This window comes from Microtus oregoni, unplaced genomic scaffold (assembly GCF_018167655.1).
Source record: "Microtus oregoni isolate MIOR12 unplaced genomic scaffold, Mior012 000044F_ref0000062, whole genome shotgun sequence".
NCBI lineage: Eukaryota > Metazoa > Chordata > Mammalia > Rodentia > Cricetidae > Microtus > Microtus oregoni.
This window is the reverse complement of record NW_024543218.1, coordinates 1,091,123-1,109,339: the sequence shown is the minus strand read 5'-3', so window position 1 is coordinate 1,109,339 and position 18,217 is coordinate 1,091,123. Positions and strand designations below refer to the sequence as shown.

General features: G+C 44.9%; 1 protein-coding gene across 3 annotated transcripts in view; it reads right to left on the bottom strand.

The window, feature by feature from the left end:
- The window catches only part of LOC121434727 (phosphatidate phosphatase LPIN2), a 68,722-nt gene extending 55,657 nt beyond the window's left edge, over window positions 1–13,065 (bottom strand). Inside the window, exon 1 of one of the 3 annotated variants that reach the window (XM_041633649.1) lies at window positions 12,879–13,065. The gene's annotated coding sequence lies outside the window, so the exon portion shown is untranslated. Of the gene's footprint in view, window positions 1–1,948; window positions 2,079–11,881; window positions 11,935–12,878 lie in introns of those variants that run through there. The other 2 variants (XM_041633650.1, XM_041633651.1) reach the window with 2 other exon arrangements.
- Between the last annotated feature and the right edge of the window lie 5,152 nt (window positions 13,066–18,217).

Sequence of the window (18,217 nt, the reverse complement as noted above, 5' to 3'; positions counted from 1 at the left end):
AAAGAAAACATTCCTGGACTCCCTGAGAGGACTTTCCCTTCCCTGATGGTTCTCCACAACACTGCCATCTTGAGAGTCTCTGGACTCCCTGAAAAGCTGGTGACTGATAATTTTGTTCCTATGACGTCTTTCACTATGTTCGAACAATTAAGTTTTTAAAATTTAAGAAATACTAGTAGTATCAGGCACCCTCCTTTTTCCACCTATGGAAATGGATTGCTGCTGTAGTATAGACTAAGAACTTAGAACCTGGAAATCCCATTAACAACCTTTCAGGTTTGTGGTTTCTTGGGAAGGGGTATAGTAATTCTTTCAGATACAAAGTGCATTTGAACAGAAAACACAGAAGGAACTCAAAAGAAAAATTTGTGAAGGGCACAAATAGCTGATAAACATAACTATGTACTATCAGCAAGAAAGTACTGGTGCTAGCTACAGTGGTGAAGACGATGGGGATGACATCAGACCACTTCCAGAGCCTGCTTGCAACCACACATTTGCTCTTCATTGTATTAGGTGGATCTTCTCATCTCAGAAGATCTGGATTAAAAGTTAGTCTTCCCACTTCAAAGGATTTAATTAAAAAAATTCCTCACAAGGGTTTTAGTTAAGTCCAGAAGTAGTCAAATTAACAACAAAAAATAGCCATTACATATGCTCAACCTGGCTTTACATATATGACAACAGTTCTTAAAATAAAGTAGCACAGCATATACACACATGCAAGCCTATCACTCAAAGATGTGGATATGGAAATAAAATATTCACGAACCAAACAGTTCCTACTATAGGCCATTGCCTCTAAGCCTGGCCCCTGCACGCTAGAAAGTGTTACAGTGTCAGAGTATCCAAAATACAAAATCTGTCTGCTTTTTCCTTTTCAGAGTTCCCGGATCTTTTTTTTTTTTTTAAACACATAATCAACATGCCTAAGAGAACTGGTGGCTAGTATCAGTGAGATTGCCTCTTATCTGTGTCCTACATGTCCTGAGCCACACCAAACAGACAGCTGCAAACAAACAGAACAATGGGATGGGGTGGTCAGTGGGAATGGAGGCCAGGTCATAGGAGTAGTGATTGGATTTGTCGCTTTTAATAATTTAAATTTGGGTGTTCCAATCTTTGCATATGGGGTCAGATAATTCTTTGGTAATAAAAAGACACACAGGGTCCCTGGCCTCCAACCACTAGATGTCAGCAGCACCCTCTCCGAAATTGTGACAATCAAAAAAAAAAAAAAAATCTGATCACTTTGAAAGTCCTCTATTGGCAACTACTCCATTTGGGAATCACCAGCATTCATGTATTTAGTTAGTTCTGTTTATCTTGTTGGTTGGTTAGCTTTGAGACAGGCTTTTACAATTCAGCCCGGGCAGAATTCACGAGGCAGCCTAGACTGGCCTCTAGGAGGACAAAACTATCCGTCTAATAACCCCAAGACCTATCCACAGTCAGTGCTTAACCAATAACTGTTGGGGTTGGTTGGGGTTGGAGCCCTGCCATAAGGGAGCTCACGATTCAGAAGGGAACACAAGAAAGCACACGAATGATTGAATCTAATTTCTCACTGACATAAACAGTTCTCTGAGCCTCTTTTAGCTTTACAAATCATTCTCCCATTCCAACGAGCTTGATCAATGGTACTCCACTCTTCAGCTCATCGTCAACAGGACAGATGTAATCCACATTCCAGCCACAAACAGGCAGTGTGAGATTGTATTAGACAGTTGAGGTGCTCTCCCCAGAGGATCCCTTTCTTCCAACTTGTCATGCAACACTCTTCAATCACATTTACATCTCAGCAAAATCTGTTTCACATGAACACTGTGTTTGAGTCAGCTCTTAAAGTTGTGATAAATCAATGAACCATCATCTAGTACATTATCAGTTCCTCTTTGCCACTGGAAAAATTCTTCCTTTTTCAAAAATTTATTTTTATTATTCTTACCTTATGTGCATATGGACTGTGAGGTTACAGGTACTTGTGAGCCGTCTGACAGGAGCACTGGGAACCCAGTGTGGTTCTGAGAAGAGCACTCAGCACGCTAAACCACTGGATCATCAATGCCTAAGAGCACTCCTGCAATTTAATTAAGTCATACACAACACTTATGAGCCAAAAAATTAATTCATTACTCTTATATGAATGATTAACTGTCTTCTCCCTCACCCCCCGCCCCAGATAGGGTCTCTCTTTGTAGCATTGGCTGTCCTGGAACTAACTCTGTAGACCAGACTGGCCTCAAACTCAAAGACGCCTTGGCCTCTACATTTTGCGTGGTAGGATTAAAGGCATGTGCCACCACTGACCTGGTGAATAAGATTTTAGCAATTTCCAAAAACTTGAAAAGTAAAAAATATATTCTACCACTGACATTAAAGAAATAATTTAGAGAGGTGTTTTCCAGAATGACAGTATAAATGAAATTTATATACTGGTGATAACATGGGCAAAATATGGGCCAGGTATGTCACTCGGGGTAGAATGGTTGCCTAGCATGCCCAAGGCACTAGGTTTACACACACACACACACACACACACACACACACGAAAACCACAACAGTCTTTGTACATTTGGCTGTGTTTTTAATCATCCTCCTCTACAGTTACATTTTTATTAATAGTACCAACAGTTTCCTTATACTACATGTATAATAAAGAATAATATTAAGAACCTGAAGTAATTTGATATACAATTGAGGTTTAGATTAATAGTGTTACATGATATCTGTAAAATGGCTATCAATACCCCCCATTTCAACAGGTAGAGAAGATGCAGAAATAACTATTGTTTTCTCACATCCTAGGACAGTGTGCCCTCCCCCATACATATTTACATATATCTCCCCAAACAGAACAATGCCTCCCCCCACCAAGTATTACTTGGTTCTCCAAAGGCCTTCCTTCAGCCATCAAAATCTCTGTGCCTGCTAGAAACCCCAAAAGCAAACTGCGTATCTTTGCAAAGCAGGGTCACTGGCAACACTTCATAAATGTGTATACTTCTTTGGAGGCTTGTACTTCTCTAAACCTAACTCAAATGCAAAGGAACACTAGTGAGGTCAAAGCTATAGCAATCCCTTTGAGGAAAGTCTGCTACCCCTCCCTCCAGATGGAGCTGTAAGAGCAAGTTGTCAAAGGTGGGCTCCAGGTCCAAGAGCAACAAGCTGGTGAAGCACCAGGGATGCAGCAACTTCAAGGCCTTTCACTCCCTGACAGGTCCCACACACCATTCTCTGTAGGCTAGGATCAAGCAGTAACCCTGGCGGACAAGCCACCTCACTCACTTTTGTGTTCTTATGCCAACAGAAGGCAACAAGAACAGTAAGTCTTAGACTAGGACAGCTAGAAAAAGGAGATGAGGGAGGGAGGAAGAGAGGGAAGGAGGGGAAAGAAGAGAGGAGGGAGGGGGAGAGGCTGCTTTAGGTGAAGGCCCTGAAAGACCAAAGTAAGAAAACATATGGCAGGGTATTTTAAAGCACAAGTCCAGGAAGGCTGCCACCTGAAAATAAAGACCCAAGGGAAGCACAGGGCCGAGCTTTGGTCACATGACTATCCTGTAAAAGAGACAAGATTAATTCTGCAGAACCAGGCCCTGATGCTGTTTTCTTCAATTTGGCCACCCTTTGAATTACTTCAGAAAGAAAGCAAGAACGAAGCACGCGGTGACTGCAATGCTCAGCTGATAAAATCTGAGAATCAGCAGAAATGTTAGCAGTTACACAAGACTGAACAAAAATCTCCAGTTAAAATCTGAGGATCATTTCCTAAGGGCTTTCTTTCTGCTCTTCCTTGTAAAATATTCCTGTGACTGGACACCCTGCGAAGCTTACACAGCAGCACACCTATCCTTCCATGATGCTATCAGGGGTCGGAGTGTGTCCTCCGAAACAGGAAATCTAAGCTCTGAGTTCTAGTTGTTAACCTTAACTCAGTAAGAAGACTTTTACAGATAATCAAGACAAAATGATGTTTCAGGGAACCCAACACCCTCTTCTGACTTCCACAGGCACCAGGCACACACATGGTGTACACACATACATGCAGAAAAAATACACATACACATAAAATAAAAAATCTTTTAAAAATACAGATTAGGTTTTCAGTGGAGAAAAATCTGATAAACATAACCTCAGCCTGGTGACCAAGGCCACGGTCATTATTAAGTCAAATTATGGTACTTTACTCTCCACGGTCTTCCTCTTAATAAGTCATAACCTATCCTACCATGAGAAAACTGTAAGGCAAACTCTAACAATGAAGCATCCTACAAAAGATTGACTAGCTCTCTAAAGGTGCTGAGGTCAGCCAGATGTGGTGTGCACTCCTGCAGCCCCAGCTACTTGACATGAAGATCACGGAAGCCCACTGAGCTCAAGACCAACCTAGTCTTGAACATAGTGAGACAGCTCCTGTCCAGTCCTCATCTCAACAATGGGAATAACAAACTGAAATTGTCAAGGTCCTTGACAAAACACCGCATCAGAGGATGAAGCAATCCCTACAACGCTGAGGGCTGCACCAAAGGCAATCATAATAGAACATGCCAACAGCCTCGGGAATCCCATGTTCCCAGTCAGAGGAACAGAACCTAGTGCCAGCCAATCACCTCAACTTTATGAGGACAGTGCAACAGAAGATTCTCCACGAAGGGAGAAGCCTCAGGGACTAGCAGGCACCTGGATTCTCTGGTTTTCAAGCCCTCTGGCCTCAGACTCTGGTGACATACCTGCTTCCTATTCAAGTGTGAGAACAAACAAGTCAGGAGTGGGGCAGGTATTTCCCAGGTGTTCCAATTAGTTCCTAACCCTGCCTGGTCTGAGGGCACATACACACCAGGTCATAAACAAGACACTTCAGTAATAAAGAAAAAAATAGTTAGTTAAACATTTTTAAAAGTGATGAAGTAGGAGGAGCGAGAAAGAATCAGAAGGAAAAAAGAAAAACACAAAGTTTAAAAAAAAACAAAAAAACTAGTTAACTTCTCAAAAGTAGCAATTCCAAAAAGTAGAAAGAAAATGAGCAAAGAATTAGGACAAGAGCCCCAGCAGAGGGAAGATGAGAGACACTCAGGACAAGACAGCTATTCCACAGGCAGCTGGATATGAAAGCCAGCATACACTGTTCACGCCAGAGTATTTACGTCATGTGTAGTAAATAGTAAAATCACTGCACACGCTTAGTTCTGAACAATATTTGGTTATGAAAAAATAAGTAGAGGTAATTGAGAAAATATTAGAGACGGCTTCATTGAGAAGTTGTCACCCTGACACAGTTCATGGCCTCACACTAGGGGATGTAGAGTCTACTTTCAGGGTGGGTCTTCCCACACCAATTAAAGCAACCAAGACACCCCCACAGACACCCCCACAGGCCAGCCTGATGCAGACAGTCCTTCATGGAGATGCTCACATTGATACAAGAAGGTTAAGAGTCCAGGAAGAAATTCTATGCAAGCACACAAAATGGTTACATTACAATACAAAACAATCCTTCAAATAAACACTTGCACATTAAAAAATATAAACAGCACTTTCTCCAAGATATTTCTTCTGCTTTTCACTTCCAGTCTCCTAAACTGAATCCCATTCCTCATCTCCGATACCCAGTTTAGAAAACTGCTTTGTATCTAAGATGACTAGCTCATTCCCCCAACTACACTGCAAGTTACTCTCAGACAAAAGAAGCAACTTCCCCTTGCCCCGTGACTCTCAACCCTGGCATCTAGTCCAGCTGGAGTTCTCAGCCTGCACCTGGCCTCTTGACTTCTATGTAGGTATGGTCTACCATATAGACTACCATATGGTCTAACACATACCCTCATCTACTCATCAGAACTAGCCAAGCAGCTCTCCAAAGAGACAACTGAGTCAACTAGGTATGCAAGAGTATGCATGAGAAAATGCCATAATGAAATCAGTTATTTTGCACAATAAATATATGCTAATACATTTTAAGTGTAGTCATAGTTTTGAATATATTTCTTTTTATTAAAGGTTCTTAGGTCATTTATTCTATTATATGGAGTAAAATTCCACCACAGGGACCTTACCTGCACGTGTAGGTACTGAGCAAGGCAAAGGATACAGTGAGGAAGTACCAGTTAAAGACAAGACTGTTTGTAGAGCGTGTGAATACACGCTCCACTGTATTGAGGTCTCAGCTGGGTACCCACGTGATGGAACAAAGACTCACTCCATCCAGTGCTGACCTTTACTACTTCTCCTGCACAGTGGGGACCCAGAAAAGAAGGGGCTATAGTATATACCCTCAGCTCAGGGACAAACTTACTTCAAGGCAGCAGCATAGTGGCTACTCAGAGCCTGTCTCAAACAGTCCAACCCCGTGTTTGAATTTAGAGATCCCATTTCTTGAAAAATAGCTTTCATCTGGCGCAGTCTCCGCCCAGTGGTCGGGAGGCAGGGAACATCAACTCGTTCCGGGGCAGGTACGAGCAGGCGTGGCGACCTCTTCAACTCCACTTCTTTCCCCACTGTTTTCTCTCCCTGGCTCAATCACTGCACACACAAATGCTTTAGAGAAACCTAAGGTTCCACAGCAGACGCGTGCTTGCTATTACCATTTATAAATTATTCTATCAAATGCAAATAAAAACAGATTCCTAAAATTGATTAGGGATGTCAAATAAATGCTTACGAATTGTAAATCCTCGGGCAGTGGGGCCAGGAGACAAGGGCAAAGGAGGGTGGCTACTGCCATGGGAATTGCCTGGCCTTCCGGAAACCTCTTAGCTCCAGCATTCTCCCATAGAAAACAGGGCTATTATCTCTGCCTAGCACGACTGTTGTGACTCGTCAGACATAATCAGTATAAAGCTCTTGGCACAATGACTCCCAAAGAAGGTGCTCAATCAAGAGATTACAGTAGCAATCACAAGTTTTTTTTTTTAAAGATTTATTTATTTATTATGTATACAACATTCTGCCTTGATGTATGCCCGCACGCCAGAGGAGAGCGCCAGATCTCAGTACAGATGGTTGTGAGCCACCATGTGGTTGCTGGGAATTGAACTCATGACCTCTGGAAGAGCAGCCAGTGCTCTTAACCTCTGAGCCATCTCTCCAGCCCCAATCACAAGTTTTTATAGACACCAAGACACAGCCTTAGAAGAGACGAAGAGACCGCCTGAAGACTACGCTTAGTGGACAGACCATACTGAAACCTCACATTCCAAAGTCCTACCTTTCTGGTCATGTGGGTGCGGTAGGCTACTATGAACTAGGTAAGCTGTGAACCATTAGAAAATCCTACAACTGAAAAATCAATCCTTCCTAATAAGCATTTGCCCGAAATAATAGTAAATTACAGTTTCTTTTAAGTCGTCCTTCATATTTAGTTGGATGCTATGGCTATAATGTCAAATAGGTGCCTCTTATTTACTGAAAACAAGGGCAAGACATTTTAAAGAAACAATGTGTAGACAGACACTTTGGTGTGTTTAAAAAGGAAAATAAAGACTAGCGCCATCACTTTAAACAAAAGGCTGATCTCCACAGATACTTCATGGAGCCCAGACATTCCTGACTTACAGTCACTTCACTTCATAAAGACCACAAGTTTACACAGTCAGCCACTGGAGACAATGTAGCACAACTCAAGGAGCGCTGATCCAAGCTTCAATTCCTGTTAACTACAGACATGGCGGGAAATCACCAGATCACAATTCATTTCCATCCTCATCAATGAACTTTTTGTTTGAAATTTTGTTAACTTTTTATTTATTTTTTTTTAAAAAAAAAAGGCATGGTGGGACACATGGGAGAAACCACTGTACTATAGGCTTAAAAACAGGTACTTAAATAAATATTCTTGAGTCAACTATTCCTTCCGTTACATTTCAGAAATAGCTAAAAGCAAAAATTCAAACAGCCACTAAAGCTACTTGGTACCACACACCTACTTTCTCTTCCTGGACCAATCTTAAAACTTCTGAAGGATGCTTTTCCCACCTGAAGCTCCTCTTCTTTATCTAATAAAGAAGACTAATGTAAGCCGGGTGGTGGTAGTGCACACCTTTAATCCCAGCACTCGGACCTCTGTGAATTCAAGGCCAGTCTGGACTACAAGAGCTAGTTCTAGGACAGGCTCCAAAGGTACAGAGAAACCCTGTCTCAAAAACAACAACAATAACAACAAAAACTAATGTAACCACTAAGATCAAATACTTTTTTTCAATCTAGAATCTTCTTGTTGGAATCTGCTCTTTAGTCATGTTCCGTAAACTTTACAATTCTTGCCTCTTTAGGCCCCCACTAAATACTTTGACTATTACTCCAAAAATAATGAGAGAATACTTCAAGCCTTAAAAATCCCCCAAGGCATTGAAGTTACAGCAAGAGCCTCTGCTCCCGGCCAGCACTCCCTGTCCATCCCCTCTGAGGTTGAAGCACATGCAGTTGACAGATCCTGTCTCCATACACCCACTCCACAGGTGTCAGCCCAACCTGCCACCAATCTGAGTCTCCTACTTTCTCACGAGCCTATGCTTGACCCTCAAGGACTAACGCCCCAGAACTTGGATTCAATGTTGTTACTTCTCCTTTTAGGTCAATGTCTACAGAAAGCAAAAAGGCAAAGGGGCTTTGCCTACCCAGACTGTCAGAAAGGTTAAGACGACCAAGTTATTCACCCTAACAACTACAAAAAATCCACAGCTGAGTCCAGAGAAATCCCGAAGCAGCACAGGCATAGAGTAACAGATGTCACCCCGTGCGAAGGGGGTTAATGCTTGAAGCAGAAGAAAATACAAGGAGGTGGGACACTGGTATCTAGGGGGAAAAACTCAGAGAACTAAGATGAAAACTAAGAATCACTGTATATTTTAGAACAGGAAAGATAGGAGCTGAAAACAACTAAGAATTTATAAACCATTTAACACTTTATCTACACTTCTGGTTGATACAAATGAAAACTCAAGACAATACACATATTACTAAGCAATACATGAGGCTAAGGAAATCTGGTGTAAGACGCAAGTGACATGAAATGAGATAGTCAGTGGTATTTAACTTAGTCTTCAGTTATAACTAATAAATCTGCTAGAGAAGTGAGGGCTTTTGGAGAAACTGGATAAAGGCTGGGTGAGAACAGGGCCCACTGGCTGCCAATGCCTACCAGGTCTGTTCTTCTGAAGGCAGTGTCTACCCAGCCAAGAGACAAAACCTACACCAGACAGCTCACAAAGTGTGTGTCACGAGAGATAAGTACCAAACTACACAATTCTAAGCTCCAGAGTAAGAAAAAGTGCCACCCTGCAAACAATTTTTAAAAGCTCATGTTCTCAGAGCTGTTATCCGCCACCACACCACCTTTCTCAGCGGTGACCCAAATTCAAAAGGAACTAGCAATCAAATACTACCTTGGCTTTGTGCAGAGGTAAAATGGAGGTTGGAGGAGCTGACAACAGAACTGTGTTGATAGGCTATACAAGCTAGAATTCTTTCTCTCCTCATTTCTTAGTGACATCATTAACATCTAAGTCCACATGTTTAAAAAAATCGCTGAAAGTTAATATCCAAAGGCTTTCAAGGCAAAGGTCTCTAGGCCTGGGAGATGGCTCAGCAAGGCACTTGCTAGCAAGGTCCATAGCCTGAGTTTGGTCCCTAGGAGCCCACACGGTGGATTAACACTGGCTCCAGAATACAGGCACACAAATAAGCCAATGTAAATGGTTGTTTAAAACAAGACTCAGCTGTAATCAGTGATCAAATTAAAACTTGTTCATGTTGCCCTGAGTCACATCACAAGGTTACAGGATAATACAGTTCATCGCCTAACACATTCTTCGTTGGTTTGTTTTGACATAAGGTCTCACTGTGTATCCCAGGCTACCTGAGCCTGGAACTGGTGCTCCTTCTGCCTCAGGATCACAGAGTGCGGGGATTACAGCTGTGGCAATCTCCACAGGCTTTCTTCTTTTCTTTCTCCCGTCCTCTATCTCCTTCCAGACTGTGAGGAGAGCATCAACTCAAGCTTCCAGCCATAAATGAACAACAGGGGCGAGGAGGGGGTAACAGACGAGAACGGCAGGGCAGTATTCTGGCCAGCTCACCACTGTATCCAGGTTGTTACCAGCACTTGGGAGATCCCTACTGATTTCCTGTGCTCCCCAAGAGTGAGCGATTTTCCCTCATATGTTCATCTTGAAAAATATAGAACCTAAATGTGGAAAGTGCTTAGTTATTAAAGTATACTGCTGGGGCTGGAGATGGCTCAGTAGCTAAAAAAGCTTGCTGTACAACCATGAAGATCAGGGTTCAGAGCCCAGCACCACTGATCTCTCACACACCTACTAGCCTAGCACGGGGGGCGGAAGGGAGGGACAGGCAGGGGAGTGGAGACAGACTTGGGGCTTACCAGTATAACTGAAAACATGACCTCCAGGAGAAACCCTGTCCCCAAAGAATATGACATAAGGTAACACTTGACTCCTTTCTCTGTTTACACGCACACAAGTGCACACATTCACCTATGGCAATGACAGGGGAGGTAGATGCCATCAACTGTCAGCAAGGCGGATAAGAAAATTTACTCAAATACTTTATTACAAGAGACTTGTGATATAGCTCAGTTGGTAGAGAACTTGCCTTGTATGCATAAAGCCCTGGGTTCAAGTCCCAAAACCTCCTAAATTAACCATGGTACCTTATAATGCAAAGTTCAAGGCCTGAGCTACCTGTATAAGACTGTCCCCCAAAACTATTATCCTCAAGGTACCACCAGAGAGCAGTCACTCCACACGGTATCTTCAAGCTCTTCCAATGTTTACTGAGACATAATTTTTATAGAATTCAGGTAACCGCAGGCCCAACTACAAAACTATTTCACCATGAAGGCAAGCCATAGGTCCAGAGATCCTGCATCTAAGTCAAAAGTATTAATTTAGCAAGGAAGGGAAGCAGAGACAGCTAAAGCAAAGTTCCAAATAAACTCCTACAGCATTGCCTACCAACTGAAAAGAGCAGGTACAGGTCCTACAGCCCCTACGCTCAAAGACACAAAAAGTGACAGTCCCTAGGGGTAAGTACAAAGGATTTAAATTAAAAGACACAAAGACTTAAGATTTAAAAACTTGTCGACATACTGCTAGGCAGCCCAGTCTACCTCCTGGCAGGAATGATTCCAGTTCAATGTTCCAGATCTGATGTATATTATGCATTCAACGCTGAAGAGAAGAGCTGTTCACACAGTAACCTGTGCTATATTTAAGTTGAATATTAATATTTAAACACTACAAAATGTCCAAGGTAATGTTCATTGGCCTAACTTAACCTCGGACCACCTCTGACCTGCAGCAGCACCACTATTACCCATCCGTGGCATGCCATCCAAGAAAATGTGATGAACTCATCATTTAGGGAAGATCCATGGGCTCCCAGTGACCTACGAAGGCAAACTGCTTGCTGCCTCCTATGTTCAACCAGCCCCACCAAAGCTCTTCTAAAAGCCAGCCTCTGTACTTGGTAATGAACAGCTACTGGAGTCTTGACAGCAGAGATTCTGCGCCCAGTGCAGGATATGGCCCAATCAATAAACCAAAATTCACAATGCCAAGTGATGAGAGCAAGCATACAGCCATATAAGAAACAAAGCCCGGGGCACCCTGTTATCCACTTCTTAACTGCACTTGGCACCTTCAGGGGCTTTCAAAGGCTCCCATTCCCAGAGTCTCTAAGTACAGGACTTCTCTCTTGAATCTCAACTGTGCCAAATACGAAAGTGGAACCAACCATTTCATTTCTAGCGTCCCACAGCGATGCCTGCTACCACTTCAACAAGAAGACCCTTGGATCCGATAAAACACAACCAAGATCTCATTTAACTGGGAAGAAGAAGCCACCCACAGCGCCCGACACTCACGTAGCTTTGTTCTTTTCAATTCCGGTTGGGTTTGGCCCGCAGGTGGCCACTCCGTCGGTATTGTGAACGTGCTCTGTGGGCAGGGCAGCCCAACAAGGGCTAACAACACCTGTCTCCTCCTCCGCCTGGTGGCTGGCAGTGCCACACTTCTGGGTCTTAAGCCAGTGAAAACAATCAACGTCAGATCGACGCATACTCTAAATAACTGGCAAATGATCCCAAAATAGACTTCAAAACTGACCGTGTATTAGCAAAATACTGTTAATTAGTGAGCCGAGATTCAGTAACAACCTAACTTGGATCCCTACTATTGGGCAAAATAGCTTTAGCACCGAAGCAGGAGACTCGGTTTCAATTTTTAATTTTTTGAAGTTTCAGATATGCATTAAAAATACGTGTGGCCGCTTGTTTAGTAATCCCAGAGCCTCTCCAAGTATCCAGCGTTCCAGTACTTTCTGAAAGCGAGGGCGATCTTCCTAGTCTTATTTTGCATAATTACGTCTCCGAAAAGCCATCCTAAATTTGAATGAAAATAATTTTCTTATGCTGGGGTGGATCCGCGGCGCTCAAAACTGGGCCGCGGAGCTCCGGCTCCCACACCAATCAGGACCTTCCAGGGCCCCCAGGGACAAGGGCAGCAGGCTACTCACGTCTGAACTGGTCCACGGCCTGCAGGAGCCAGCGGCGGGCGAGCCAACCGCCTGGGGGAATAACAGCACCTCGCCAGCCCCGGCAGGGGGATGGCCGCGATCGCGAGCCGGTGCCCCCTCCCCCAGGCCCGAGGGGGGGGGGGCGCAGACACGACCTCGGCGGCCATCCCCCTGCCGCGCCGCGCTGGGCCCCGAGGACCGCTGCTAAGGTGGTAGTGGGGGTTGTCCCCTCAGACGCCCGCGCGTCCTCAGGAAGCGCTGCAGCGGCTACGTGGCCCACGCGAGGCGAGGCCGCGAGCGGGGAAGCAGCCCCCAAGAACCCCCGGTGCTGTCCCCGGCCCGCTTACCTGCGGCACCGCGCGCGGCAATCACTCGGCGGACGGTCGCTCGCCCCGGGCGGGCTGCGGCGAGAAGCGGGCGAGCAGGGGGCGGGGCCGCCGCCTCGGGAGCCGCGGGCCACAGCCGAGCCCGCCGGGCCTCATGAATGGGACGCGGCCGCGGCGCCGGCCGAGCTGGCGGTGGGCTGCGCGCACGCCCCGCCCCGCCCCGGCCACGTGACGCAAGCTCCGCCTCCACCGCGGGACTCGCGCCCCGGGCCCTGCCGGGAGAGAGCGGCTGGCTGCTCGCGAGGGCCTCGGAAGAAGCGTTTGAAAAGTTTCCTCTGGTCCCTATGGCAACCTTGCGGCGCTGCGCGGGGTTTCAGAGCCCAGCTGCCAAAAAGAGTGCAACACGGTCCGTTGCATGATGGTGTGGAAACGCTATGCCCGTGTAACACGAGTGCACGTAGATCTGATCACTGCAGAGCCTGTATCTTTGCCTATTTCCCCTCCAGATTCAGTTATAAGACCTCCTATTTAAAAGTACACTTTACAGAACGGCTGCCACAGTGACTATTAGGGGCGTCTGCTGCCTTTTATCTTGTTTTTCTGCAGTCGGTTATTTCGTGGGAAGTAGAGATGGGAGCCTGTGGCAACATTACCAAATGTCTGTTAATTTCTCCGTGCGCACGGTGAGCACATTCATGCAGTGTCGGGGCCATAGAGACATACATTTATACAAACTCTCTCCGGGATGGGCCGGGACACATCAGTGTCCTTACAACAACACAGCGTGATGGGCATAGGCTCTGCTAGGGCCCAGGAAACCAGTTCTCTGCACAGGCAACCATTTCATTCTAGTATCACGGTGTGGGATTCTACCAGGTTGCCTCAACTAAGGCCCGACAGAGACACCCTAACCTACTAGGAATTTTTTGCTTCATTGCGGCTTTTCATCTTATTCACCGGCAAATTTTTTTTTTAAAGATCGAAACTTTCCGGTCACTGTTAGAAGGATCTTACTCCACTGTGGAGAAGTGTAGTTAAAAGAGAAAGGACCCTCTCCTCAATATCCAAGCCAATACACAGGAAACAGAGACACCTCCCTGATGGGCGCCTTGAGTCAATGTGGTTCCCATGAACCGGCCGATGTGGCTTACAGCCTGGTCTGTAGAACGCGCTGTTACTGTTTGTTTTCCAGCCGTTCTTTCTCCAACTCAACTTTTCCTGTTTCTCTCGGGTAGGTCTCACTACCTTCTACCTTGGGAGAGAAATAGTCTCAAGCTTCCTTCCTTTCGTCATTCAGGAAGCCCTAGACAAGCCGCCCTTCCTCTGCCACCGCCCCCTTGGGGTTTGACAACTTACTCAGGATTGGTTCACGTTTCTAGTATTTTCCTCCTTCTCTGGGGGGTGCCTGACTTATACTATGCCTGAGGCAGAGCAGGGAGTAACTAAATATCTGTTGAATGTCCCTCGACTTCCTGTACCTGATACCTGTGAAGTTGGGGCACACCCAGCTCCCATCTGCTTCACTGCTCACGTCTTGTCTCACCTTCTGACCCTACCACCTTCCGGTTCCATAGCCAGGAGCCTTTCCCCACCAATTGTCCCACTTCTAGTCTAGATGGAGCTTAGTTTTATTTTATTTGTTTTGTTTTCATCTAACCAGTCTTCTTCCACTATTTCAAACAAGGGAGGCCTTCTTATCCCTTATGTAGTTTGGTAGAAGATGTTTTTCCCTTGGGGCTTGTGTTTTGTGCTATTTTGATGTTTTGTTTAAGAATGGACATTATGCCGGGTGGTGGTGATGCGTGCCCTTAATGCCAGCACTGGGAAGCAGAGGTAGGGGGATCTCTGTGGGTTCAAGGACAACCTGGTCTAAGGGTGAGTTCCAGAACAGTCAGGGATACACAGAGAAACCCTGTCTTGGAAAATAGCACTAGGAGGAAACAAGAAAAAGAATGGACATCTCTCCATGTGTTTTCCGGACTTGTTGGCTATGGCAGCCTCCCATTACAAGCTATGGAACAGCATATTCTTCCAAGATCAGACGGGATCGGGCGCGTTCAGGGTGGTATGGCGGTAGACGGAACAGCATATTCTTACTGATTGATAAAGCTGTCTCTGTTTACTCAGTGTCTGTTTCTTATTCGCCCAAATAACATCCTTGATAGTTAAGAAATGGAATGGGCATGCTTGCTAAACTATTCTTAAAACGTTTCTAGGTAGTACCTGAACTCATTGCTGCTACATGATGAAAAAAAAAAAGTCAATGTATCAAGAAAAGCAAGGTGATGGTGGCTAAAGTCTTTCCTAGTATCTTACAATGCTCTTCAATTTACATCTTGGAAAATGGTTGTTTTGAATATCAATAGGCCATGGTTTTTAATATAAGCTTGAACTTTCTTTCAGCTAGTATTCACAAAAGATTTGTGTGTGGGCATCTTCTCCAATCCCATCTTCAGTGAACTCCCCCTTACTCCCAGTTGTGTTCCTTAACTTACCTGTGTCCCGCATATGAGTTACTGACCTCAAATAGTGGACCCCAAAATACATGTAAACAGCTCATACAAGCACACCTCAAACTTTAATTATGCTTAATTTCCATAAAGGCATATCTCATTCTAATCAAACATCTGGGGCTCACTCATTAATGTATATCAGCTATCTTTCATGTGAGGTTAATTCGTCTTTTTTTTTTTATCTTTAAGCTTGGTAAATCTGAGAATGATTTGATAAGCCGTAAGATCTGTAAAGATGAACTTTGGACCATTCCTTTTTTTCCAGCTAAGCCAACAGAACCCTTCAGGCTTTCTGCTTATCTCATGAAGGCAATATCACCAGACCCAGCTACCTGGAACCGCATAACTGAAGCGTCTCCTTCCTTTGGAAGCCTGTCCCTCCTCCACTCATGATACTGCCCAGGCTAACGTCACCAAGGTCCCTCTTGCTGCCAAACATGTTGGACTCCTTTGGGACCTGCATCTCAAGAGACGTTCTTGACACCATTTCCTTCTTGAAGCTTCCTCCTTCCTCCTACATTCATCAACTGAACACCTCTGAAACCTATATGCTTGAGTGGGTGGCTTTCACTCTCCCATCAAAGCTCACAGTGATGTCAGATTCTAGCCCATCCTTTGCACTCCCCTTTCGGCCCGGTCCAGAATTTCCTATCCCGGTAGTGGCACTACCATACCATTTAGTGATCTTCCTCAGCAGCCTAGGGGAGAGTCTCAATCTGCTACTCCCGTGGCATATCCATCCTGCCTGGGTATTTCTGTTTAGAGTTCTCTGCAGAACGGCCACAACAGCCATATGTCACATCCTCTTCATTTGCCCGATATGTGGCCTCCCTCTGGTTGCAGTAAATCTCTCCATCCCTCTGAAAGCAAGGCAAAGGAGCTTTCTCCCCATCCTTGCAGTCAGTAATTGATTGCCTTCAATGAAAACTCTGACTTCCAGAGGAGCACGTCCAGAGAGTTCCCTTTCGCCCCAGTGTTCTCTCCTGTGCATCTGCTCTGCATGCTTAGCCAGCCCTTCTGCAATGTGATAGCCTTTCCAACGTTCATTTCCATATTCCTTGCATTTTCCTCTTTACAAGAAGTCAGCAGGCTTACTTCTTGCTCAGAGAAGTCTGCTGGCGAGATGAAAAGCAGAAGTTGTCTGAAAGACATTTCCTTCCTGCCTTTTATTTCCAAAACTCTAAAATTACCAAAGTCAAGAAGGAGAAGAGGAGCCTTTCAGGAAATCCTGGAAGAGAATCTTTCTCTGGAGTCAGGAGGGGAAAATCGTACACACTCCTGTCTGGCAGTTCAGAGGGCAGGGCGGGGTGGGGACTGAAACCTTCGAAAGACAACTTTGCTGTTTCTGGCTTTGGCATTTCCTGGGTCAAATGACAACCCTCATTTCCGTGCCATCACCATATGCCCAGCTCTTTTTGAAATTATATCCAGCCCAGACTGAGACAGGAGTGAATCAGATCGGCTCCCGCAGCTTGTAACTTAGAGATGCAGAAAATTGTCCCCAGGCCTCCAAGACTCTGAAAGCTGGTTTTGGAAAAAGAGACTTCATTTTTAACTGACTCACAAGAGTGTAAATTTTTAGGTGACATAGCATAGCATGCCATTTCAATACATGTAAAGTAAAGTGTAATGATTAAACCAAGAAAACTGGCTTACCACTGAGATGTTTAGATTCTTTGACTTAGGAACATTCATAATGTCCATGGGTAATTTTATATGTGCAATTAATTGATGTCAACCATAGTCATCCTCTTGTACCTTAGAACTCTACTACAAGTTCTTTCTTCTCTCAGTTATATGCCTGCCCCGTTAGCCCTCCTTCCTCCTTTTCCATCTCTCACATACTTTTCATAGGTTCTGACAACCATTATGTCTGCTTGCTCTCCAGTCCTGAAGAGCTCAGCAGTAGCTTTCAGGTGTAAATGAGAATGTCCCCAGTTTGATCATCCTCTCTCAATGGCTTCTACTGCCCTCTCCTAATCAAGAACTTTTTTTCCTCAGGTACATAGGTTGACCCCGTCGGGATAGCAATCATAGCTCTTCCTCAGTGCATACCAGGCAATCAATAAACACCTACTGAACAATAAAGATGGATTTATTTTTCTAGGAATATGCTTGTCTCGGGGTCCAAATCATCTCTCCCACTAAAAAGAAAAATACAAGGTTGATACATGGTTATAGGGACAGACCTTCCTGGGGTGGCAAGGGAGTGAAAGAAAGACAAACACAGAGAGAAATCTGAGCCTGAGTGATCTGAGCTCTCGGTGGGAGAAACTGCAGCACCCAGGAAGCTCAGCCTGTTTGTTATATACTGTTGAATATGGAGGAGGGTTATTTCACGCAGCTGAACAAAGAGGTGGGGTTGTTACACACAAGTAAACAAGGAGGCAGAGTCTACAGCTGGATAAAACAGGCAGGTTCAGTCTTCATAGAAGAACCCCCTGGAGGGGCGCAGTCAGTCTTCGAGTCCTGAACATCTCAGGGGAGAAGTTATGATGGACGTCTATTGTAGACACTGTCAACATCCACACAGACAGAAGGGAAGGCTTCCCATTTCCCTCAGGCTGGAGTCCTATCTACAGCGGATCCTGTAACAACAACACACATTCATTCAGGACCCCACACACTCAGGGCTTCCTCCCCTACCCACGCAACGCAAAATGTTTAAAATACATTCTGGAAAAGTCTATGGATTGGCAAGAAACTAAGATGTAGAGTAGCACGAAGACAGGATGAAGGCCAGAGCCAGAGAGAGCAGAAGTCACCCTTTGGCCCCAAGGCTATTCGCTAAACCTGAATCTGGACATTGCTTTCTGCAACCCTGCCTGAAAGGGCAGAAGGAAAAGA